Raw genomic sequence first — 9,171 nt, forward strand, 5'->3', positions numbered from 1 at the left:
AACTGGCATACGGTAACTTTATACCAAAAGAGCTCCGCGAGTAAGGTTCAGAATAGCTGTTTTACAGCGCATACAATTCATTATGGGTCAAAACTTTCCATATTAGTTTTCACAAGGAATCGTGTGTAATTATTGGGCTGTCGATAGTTACCACCCTGTATACTTTGTTAGTACTCGCCAAGGGACTCGTTTTCCCCCCGAAATGTGCGAAAATGACCGGAAAAAGATGGCCAAATCTATTCTACCACTTTGGTCCCCCCGAACGAAATTTCTGGCCACCCGCCATTTCCAGTTAAAATTTGTCCGCGAGTGGCGAACGACAAAAAAAAAAGTTTTTGATCAGCCCTGTATATCAGGAAAAGCTACAACTCACAAGTTGCATTTTCGCGAGAATATAAATGTTTTCTACAAAACTTTCAATTTTCATCATTTTTGTTTATAACGTAGCGAGTTTTTAACCAATTTTCACGAAATTTACAGAAAGCATTGCGCTATACATGACATACAGGGTGATCCAGAAAAAGGTGGGGAAAACTCTGAAAGTTGGATATATATACAGTAAACATACCAATACATACAATTGTCATCAAAGAATGCATGATCTAACATGAAACGACTGCTACGCAAACGTTAAAATGTCATTCCTGTTGAAATTTATCCAGAGAAAAAGAACACCATACATATTATATGCAAATGTAACCTGGGAAGAACGGTCTGCAAATCTTCGTCACAGTGAATAAAAGGCGCAGACCGTTGTAACAGTTGTGTAACGTACGGGATAATGGCAAATACCGGCTGTTTCTGCAAGAGGTGTTGCCACACTTGCTGGATGTTCCAACTGACCGCCTGCGGCGTATGTGGTTTCAGCACGATGGAGGTACCTCTCGCCCAAAATGAGCTGTATTTGGACGCCGCTTTTCCAAACCGATGGATCGGGCGAGGAGGTTGTAGTTTAGCCACCACGATCTGTCGTGTCTCAATTTCTTTTAGTGAGGACAGCTGAAGAGGACTTTCGGCTGCTGCTGGGAGGTTCCGTTTACAATCTGACACGAACAAATTGAAAAATTTAATTTCACCGTATAAGATGCGCTTTCTGTCGGGATTTGCATTTCTCGTGCTTAGAGGCTTTAGGGAGTCAATAAGAAAAATTGCGATCAAATAAATTTCCAAATTTTGGCGCATACCAAGATAAAAAAAATGGTGATCAATAAGTTGGAAATTCATTTAATTTTCCGACTTTGCAAAAAGCAAAGGATTCAGGATTGCCTTTTCCTGGTATTTATCGCTTTTTCTATTTGGCACAAACACTGCGGTTCCTTATGATTTTCTATGAGAATTTTTCGAAATTCTCTGAAATTTATAGGCAAACATTGATCACCAAATGACATGATTTCGGGAAAGCAATTTTTCAAAAAAAAAGACTTATTTGCCAAAATATATTTTTACGAATTTATTAAGTCAAATTTTGTGTGGGAAGGGACATGCAGGGCAAAATGTTTATTGTGCGTCCTTTTTTAATCGGACTCGTTTCAATCAGATCACACTTTGATGAATAAAACAAATTTGTTCGAATTAGAATTGAGACAATTTGTGTGTGTATATTGCAGAACTACAATCAAAAGCCGTAGCGCAATCATACCCCCCGCCTCGTTATGAAGTACAAAAATTATGCAGTCGTTCCGAGCCCCCAGGGCTGGTACCCTTTAGGAAGCCATGCTTACTCCAAAATATTCGAGGCAGTAAGCATTGCCATGACCAGGGCCGTATCAACATGATAGCCCTCTCCGGGCAGGGCTAACTAGGATTGTAGCCACCCGGGGAAAACATGATTTTGCCGCCCCACAACTTTGAAATTCGATAATTTTGCGAGTGCTCTTTATTCTCACCTAAAACTGTCACCCCCTAAATTTTTCCTCGCCTTTCTCTAATTCTGGTCCTGGGAAAAGGGTTTTTGTTTGGTCTTTTTTTTGGGCCCCACGTTTTGATTGGAAACACCTGATAACCAATTTACATTCTGAGTCGAAAATTTTGACCAGATCTCATTGTTATGAGGCCCTTTCTGCACTTGAGATTCCGAGTCGTGTTCTTGTGGGGCCACGCGTTAAGACGGCACCAGCCCTGACTACATGCATAGTCCTTACATGTGAAAGCTGATATTGCAACAGCCTTGTTTCCCCATGCTGGATCTATATTTTTTTACATTATAAAATTGGTGAATTACTAATAAATGATGAAAATTCTCTCATTTTTGTATGATGATCCAAGTACCGAAAAAAATTTCAAAATTGACAAACTGAAGAAATAATTTCAAACTAATTAAATGTCTAATTATTTTGACCCTTTGATTAACCGCGTTCCCGCTGACCCATTATACACCGAATTAAGCCGTTATTAATTGCCAGAGTTGTTCGCGGAGAGTTCTACTTTTTCTCATGTTTGATATTGAAGTAGGGTCGCAACCCTTGCCATGTAGAAGATGCAGTTAAAGGGTGAATTCAGCGCCCCGCCTGGGGCGCCAGACCCAGTTGCGACCCCTGGATTAGTTAGTTGAAATTCTTTTCACATAAAAAAGGTAAAATTTATTTTCACAAACTGCAATTCGAGGATTGAGTTCAATACATTCTGGATTGCTTTTTGCAAATATTTCCTTTTCGCAATTATGGGGGGGGGGGGGGAAAGAAAATCGGCAAGGTGAACATGTAAGGCAGCTTAGCAATGAAAAGCGTCCATTTGGCATAAACAAGTCGAATAGGCTTGCAGAATAACAGGACATAACGTCACCTCTCGCCAACTCCACTGCATAATACAGGGAATCTCGTGAAATTAAATCTTGGAAATTTATTTGATCGCTCTTATCAGCTCCCCAACGCCCCTCGCCACGAAAGAAACAAATCCCGACAGAAAGAGCGTAAAAACCATAATTTTAAAAATTTATTTCATCGCAGTTTATTATCTTGATCCTCACCTTGACTTCCCCTCGCCGCGAGAAATGCAAACCCCACAGAAAGCGCGAAGTGCGGCTTATACGGTGAAATTAAATTACACACAGTGAAACCGAGATTCCAGAGCGTTCGCCAATCCCTCAGCCGCTGTTTTTGCATCACCGTTGGCGGTCGCTCTTTTGAGCAATTATTGTAAATTATTCGTTAAAATTGCTTTTTTAACGTATTCGTTATTCTTGTGTTTTCTCCTCGTATCCTCGGTTTTGCTACGTTGCGCTCTGTAGCACGTTTGCATTTCGTTTAAGACCATGCATTCTTTGATGAAAATTGTTTTTTTTTTGTTTGTACTACCATCTCTTAAAGTTTTTCCCATCTTTTCTGAATCAACCTGTATCTGGCAATCAAATTATGAAAAATAAAATTTATATCGCATGAGCAATTAATGATCACTTACTAAAAACTTATATCTCATCTAATAATTTTTCACATTTTACATTTATATACAGCATGCCAATTTTTCTGTGAATTTCGTCAAGATTTGTTGAAAACTCGGCATATTATAAGCAAAAATCATGCGATGAGAATTGGAATTTTTATGGAAAACATTTAAATTTTCGTGAATATACGTGCTATTCCAACACCTTCTATAGCAGAAAGCTCGTGACGCCACTGAAGTCGTGCATTTCACCTATAGTCATTGAATATACTGCAAAAAAAGGTAAAGATTTCGCATACGTCGACAGCTATATCCAATGGCTACAGATGAAATGGACGACTTCAGTGACGTCAAAGCTTCGCGCGGAATCTTTCTGCTATAGTAGGTGTTGGCTATTCTCACGAAAATACTCAGAAGTATTGTTCAAAGTTAGTAAAATATTTTTTAAAGTCGTCTCTAGCAGTTTTTTCTGCTACAGGGTTGATCAAAAACTTTTTTTTCTTATTTAATTTTTTGTCGGTACCCTAAATGAACTAGTGATTAAATTTTCACTGGAAATGGTGAATACTAATAATGAGTATATATGACCGAAATTTCAGAACGATTCACCCAGTATTTTTCTAGAAATTCGAGAAAATGTCTAAACTCCAAAAAGGGGACAGACTTTTTCAAACATAGTGTATGTTCCTTGGTTTATACCTAAACCCCATAAGCGTTAATATTTAATTTTTATTCAATCTATAGTAAATTGCTGAGGGACGATATGGTATACGATCATAGGTGTGTGAGCAAGTATTGATCATTGAAAAAGAAGCTATGCTTAAGCTTGAAATCTACCCGAAAGACTAAACTTGCTGGCAGAAAAGATTCAAATATCGTAATTTATAATCTCTCCTTTTCACTATAAGAAACCCATATAAAGATGTCAATTTTTTAAAAATTAAACTTTTCGTTTTTCAAAGTTCAAGCAATGAACGAACTTAATTCATTTCTCTTAAATTAATGCCATATGCTCAAACTGTCATACGCCCATTTCTGTAAATTTAGAAAATATACAGGGTGTTCTGTTAATGGACCGACAAACTCTCAAATGGTTGTTAATAGGCATCAAGAGGAGCAAAAATTGCAATGGAACATGGTGTCGCAAACCACGTTGAGAGGGTGAAAATCGCGAAAAACGCATGCGGGCTCTGAGTCCAGAGGAGACGAAAGGTGGATGTCAGTTGATCGCTAAATGCGTACGCCAGTGCCTAGAAGTCATTAAAGCATAAGGGTACGTCCATAGTGAACCGCTTCTCGCTACTCGCTACTCGCTTTATCGCGGCTGAAAAAAGATCGTGAAAACTCATCGGGGCGGCCATAGTGCGCCCGCCTACCTGCTTTTACCGGCTCAAACTGCTTTTACCCGCTTTAACCAGAATGAATTATTATTTCTTTTTCTCGCTTGACCGGCTCACCGCTTGCAGTTTTGAACGGATACTTTCCTCTAAGTGTTCGTTTTATAATGGAATAGTAAATCGACGGAGTTTTTGTAACGATCAATTATCGTTATTACTAATCGTTGATTAATTATGACATAATAAAAGCGAAATCGTTAATCATTAAGTAATTAAAGAAAATTACCAATTATAGTATATAAATCGAGAAGCTATCCATTCTTAGAATAAGACAACCATAAGTAATCTTTATGGGCATCGTATAATATTTTATCATGTGTATATATTGTTTGTAATTTGTGTTAATTGCATTTTTAATTGGGTTGCTGTATTTTTGAAACATATGACAACCATATTTTTATGGGCATCTTTTTATCAGCCACCTCGTTGGGCATTTTGCCTGTTGTGGCGTTGTATTTGTATTTGTATTTGTATATTAGTGAATCCAATTGGAGTTTTTGTGACGATTAATTATTAATACTAATCGTTAACTAGATGACATAATAAAAGCAATATCGTTGGTTAATCATTAATTAAGGTTAATTAACGATTATACTGAATCCAACGGAGTTTTTGTGATGGATAATTGTTGCTAATACTAATCTTTAATTAGTTATGACATAATAAGCGAAATCATTAATTAATTAAGGATCATTAATTATCATACTAAATCCAACGGAGTTTTTATGACGCCTAATTATTGTTAACACCTCTTAATTTTCTTGTTAACATTTATTTATTTATACAATAATGTGGGCCTAAGCATGAGAATGCGGTTGATGGTGACAGAAAAAAAGTTAACATGCTCAAATTTAGTAGTAAAATTCAAATGTGTTGAAGAAATAATGAGATCTCATCTGAGTATGTGCCCAACGTTACTCCAAATAATCCTGTTAACATTGGAGCACAAAGAACAGGCCTACAGTGTTTTCACAAACAACATTGGTACTGGAAGAGTATTGGAAATTATTATAATGGGGTACCATATCTGTTCCAGACAGAGGCAAGCAACTTTAACCAAACGTTCGAACTCAAGTGCGTATGCCATCCGTTCTAAGTTATCTGTTCAACGAGAAAACGCGACCGATGTGCACTAATTTTTAGAGTTATTGCAACTTGCAACCCCAGTTCATATAATGAAGTATCAAATACTTTTTAATTAAACCAGAATTATACACTATAAAAGTGTGATTAAAGATCTTTTAAAAAACTTGAAATAAAACTAATATAAAATTCTAAATAGTAATTAGTTAGATTAGATTCTAATTAGTTTATGGCATAAGCTAATTACAATCTGGAGATAAAATTTTAGTGTAGATGAACAGAACAGCCAATGCAAAAAAGCCATTATTTGAGCCATGAGACACATGATTTTAACTATCGTCCAATACTCTCATGATGGGAATGCTTTGAGAGATTTTGAATGCTCTCTATAAAAGTTTTTCTTAAACAAATTGGTGTTTTGAAGCACCAAATTTTCACCTACCGTTCAAATTTTGAATTTACTTGTTTTTAATCAAGAGAATTTTTTGCCTGGGTTTTTAATAGTAAATATATAAATTTCCATTTCTATACATTCCCATTTCAAACCAATTCCAAAGCCAAAATAAACTCAATCAGACCGAACCAGAATCAAATTTTCGCCCAATACCAGGCCTCAAGAGCTAATGGGTGGATTATAGACGGTGAATTATTAATACACCGCCAATCGACTGCTTTTACAAGGGGACACCAGTATCGATTGGTAAGGAACAATGCGAGGTTACGGTGTCGCAGGGAATTTTCCTCTAATAGGGTTGTTAATAAACGGAATAGCTTACCTCCGGGGGTAACACAATTGATACGTTTAAAAAGAAGTATGTTAAACATAGTGGGATAAATACTTAGATAAGACAACCATAATCTTTTTATGGGCAGTGTATTATATATTATTGCATTATTTTGGACCATTATGTTGCCCCGAAAGTAGTAAATTCTAACACAATTAACACGTTTAAAAAGAAATACGATAAACATGTTGGGGTAAAGCGAGGAGCTATCCATACTTAGAATTAGACAACCATAAGTGTTCTTCATGGGCATTGTATAATATTTCATCATGTATATATATTGTTTGTAATTGCATTTTTAATTGGGTTGCTGTATTTTTGAAATATATGACATCCATATTTGTTATGGGCATCTTTTCCTCAGCCACCTCGTTGGGCCTGTTGCGGTGTTGTATTTGTCTTTATCAAAGAGCCTATGAGAATAAACTAAATAATGTCAGTCCAAGGCCGGAACTACACTGTAATAGTTTGATAAAAGATCTTTTTTACAACACGTGAAAAAAACAACCAATAAGATTAAGTTTGGAGAGAAAATTCACATTCCTCTGTGGGGAATCGAGCCACCAACTTCTCTTTGTCCGGGTGAGTGCTCCACCATTGAGAGCTACAGAGAACAGATATTTTCTTTCTTTAAAGCATATGTATGAACGCTGAACGGAGCTGCACATGAACAGTCTCCTTGCTCAGCTAATAGCTCTTGCGACGTTAGCCCTTAAATGGTGACATAGAGAGAAACGATGTCACTCTCGCTGTTCATACGAAGTACGAAAGCCCGGATGACCAAGTGGAGATGAAGAAGTTCGGAAAGAAAATTCACATTCCTGTGGTAAATCAAAACACCAACCTCTCACTGTGTGTGTGTGTGTGTGTGTATATATATATATATATATATATATATATTCTAAGGAAAAGAAATATCTGTCCGCTATAGCTCAATGCAGAGTACCAGCACCTCCTGGAGATAGAAGGCCTCTGCACTGTTTGCCATAAACGTCATTCAGACTACCTTGCAAGTTTGCCACATTTTGAAACACAGCATCCTATTTCGTTTCTTCTTATTTTGGCGTAGAATCTTCTTGATTGGCTCAGAAATACCTCATAGTCATTGAATGTGGGGCATAGAAATCGCCAATTCTGAGCCCGATCATTTCTTTTCCTCACAACGATTATACTGGCAAGAGCAGGGAATTTTTTACCCTGAATATTTCTGAGGGAAAATGGACTACTTAATGACGTCACAATCAGACTGCTTAGGCCTTCTATCTCTAGGAGGTGCTGAGAGTACTTGCCCGAACAGCGAGAGGTTAGTGGTTCGATTTCCCATAGAGGAATGTGAATTTTCTTTCCGAACTTCATCTCCCCTTGGTTATCCAAGCTTTCGTACTTCGTATGAACAGCGGAGACATTGCGTGTGTGTGTGTGTGTTTCTCTCTTCAATCAATGAGAGTATCAGTTACATTCGCTCGAATGTAAAACACTTATTGATTGTTTTTAACAGTTTGTTATGTTTACACATGTTTGTTATAGTGTAATCTTGGCCTTAGTCTGTAATTAGGCCAGTAGGAGATTTAACTTTTCCCACGCACAAAGAAATATTTCCATTTTTGTTTTCAGTGCTTTTGTTTCCTTTTGCGGAACATAGGTGATGCCTGCATAAGAAATAAAAGTTTGTTGAAGCTTCAACGATGCTAGCTCTTGAGGTTCGTTCTTGTTATCAGGACCGCAACTAGATGCTTTGTTAACCGGGGCAAGTGCGGATTTTGGCACCCCCTAGTAATGTTGAAGGAGAGGTTTGAAAATAAAACTTACGCCCCCTCTGGTCCAGCGCCCGGGGCACGAGACCCGCCTGCTCCCCTCTAGTTGCGGCCCTGCTTGTTATAGAAATTTTTCACTTCAGATTCGGCATGCTAAGAATTTTGATAGTCTGACAAGCTCAGATTGAGGCTCATGCCCCGGCGTTAAAATTTTTCTATTCGGTATTCGGTAACAAACCAGATTTTTATGCACATAAGAGACAGGCAAAGGAAACGAAAAAGGCAAAAGAGGATCGGAACACAGCCATATTAATACATCATTTGAAGAACATTTAAGCATTTTGAAATTATTTTTTTATTTAAACAAAATAGGCAATAATTATCCAATCATTATAACAATCCACTCACACAACCAATTTGCATGCTTCAGAACGATTTGAATTGCCATCATGCTCAATTGAAGCGATGAGTCTGTAGTTTAATGATCCAATTACAAGCAATATTCGCGTGTGAGACTAGAGATCATTCTCCCAATATTTTCTTTTATATTACTTCAATAAAAACCGCGTCTGCATTATACCAGACAAAAGAAAGAATTATATCCATAAATTTATTGTTATTACTGTATTATTAGCATTTTTATCCGTCGCGATTTAAATACCATGGATGGCGTCACGTGAAGAATCATTTGTGCGCGTATATTTCATTGTTGTTGCTCAGTCAAGGCCGCACTTTCAAAGATCATTCTCTCTTTCTTTTTTTTATGCCGGAAAT

This window comes from Pholcus phalangioides, unplaced genomic scaffold, assembly GCF_987345545.1.
Source record: "Pholcus phalangioides strain wild (caught in Gottingen) unplaced genomic scaffold, Ppha-v1.0 ptg000007l_1, whole genome shotgun sequence".
In the NCBI taxonomy this organism is placed as follows: domain Eukaryota; kingdom Metazoa; phylum Arthropoda; class Arachnida; order Araneae; family Pholcidae; genus Pholcus; species Pholcus phalangioides.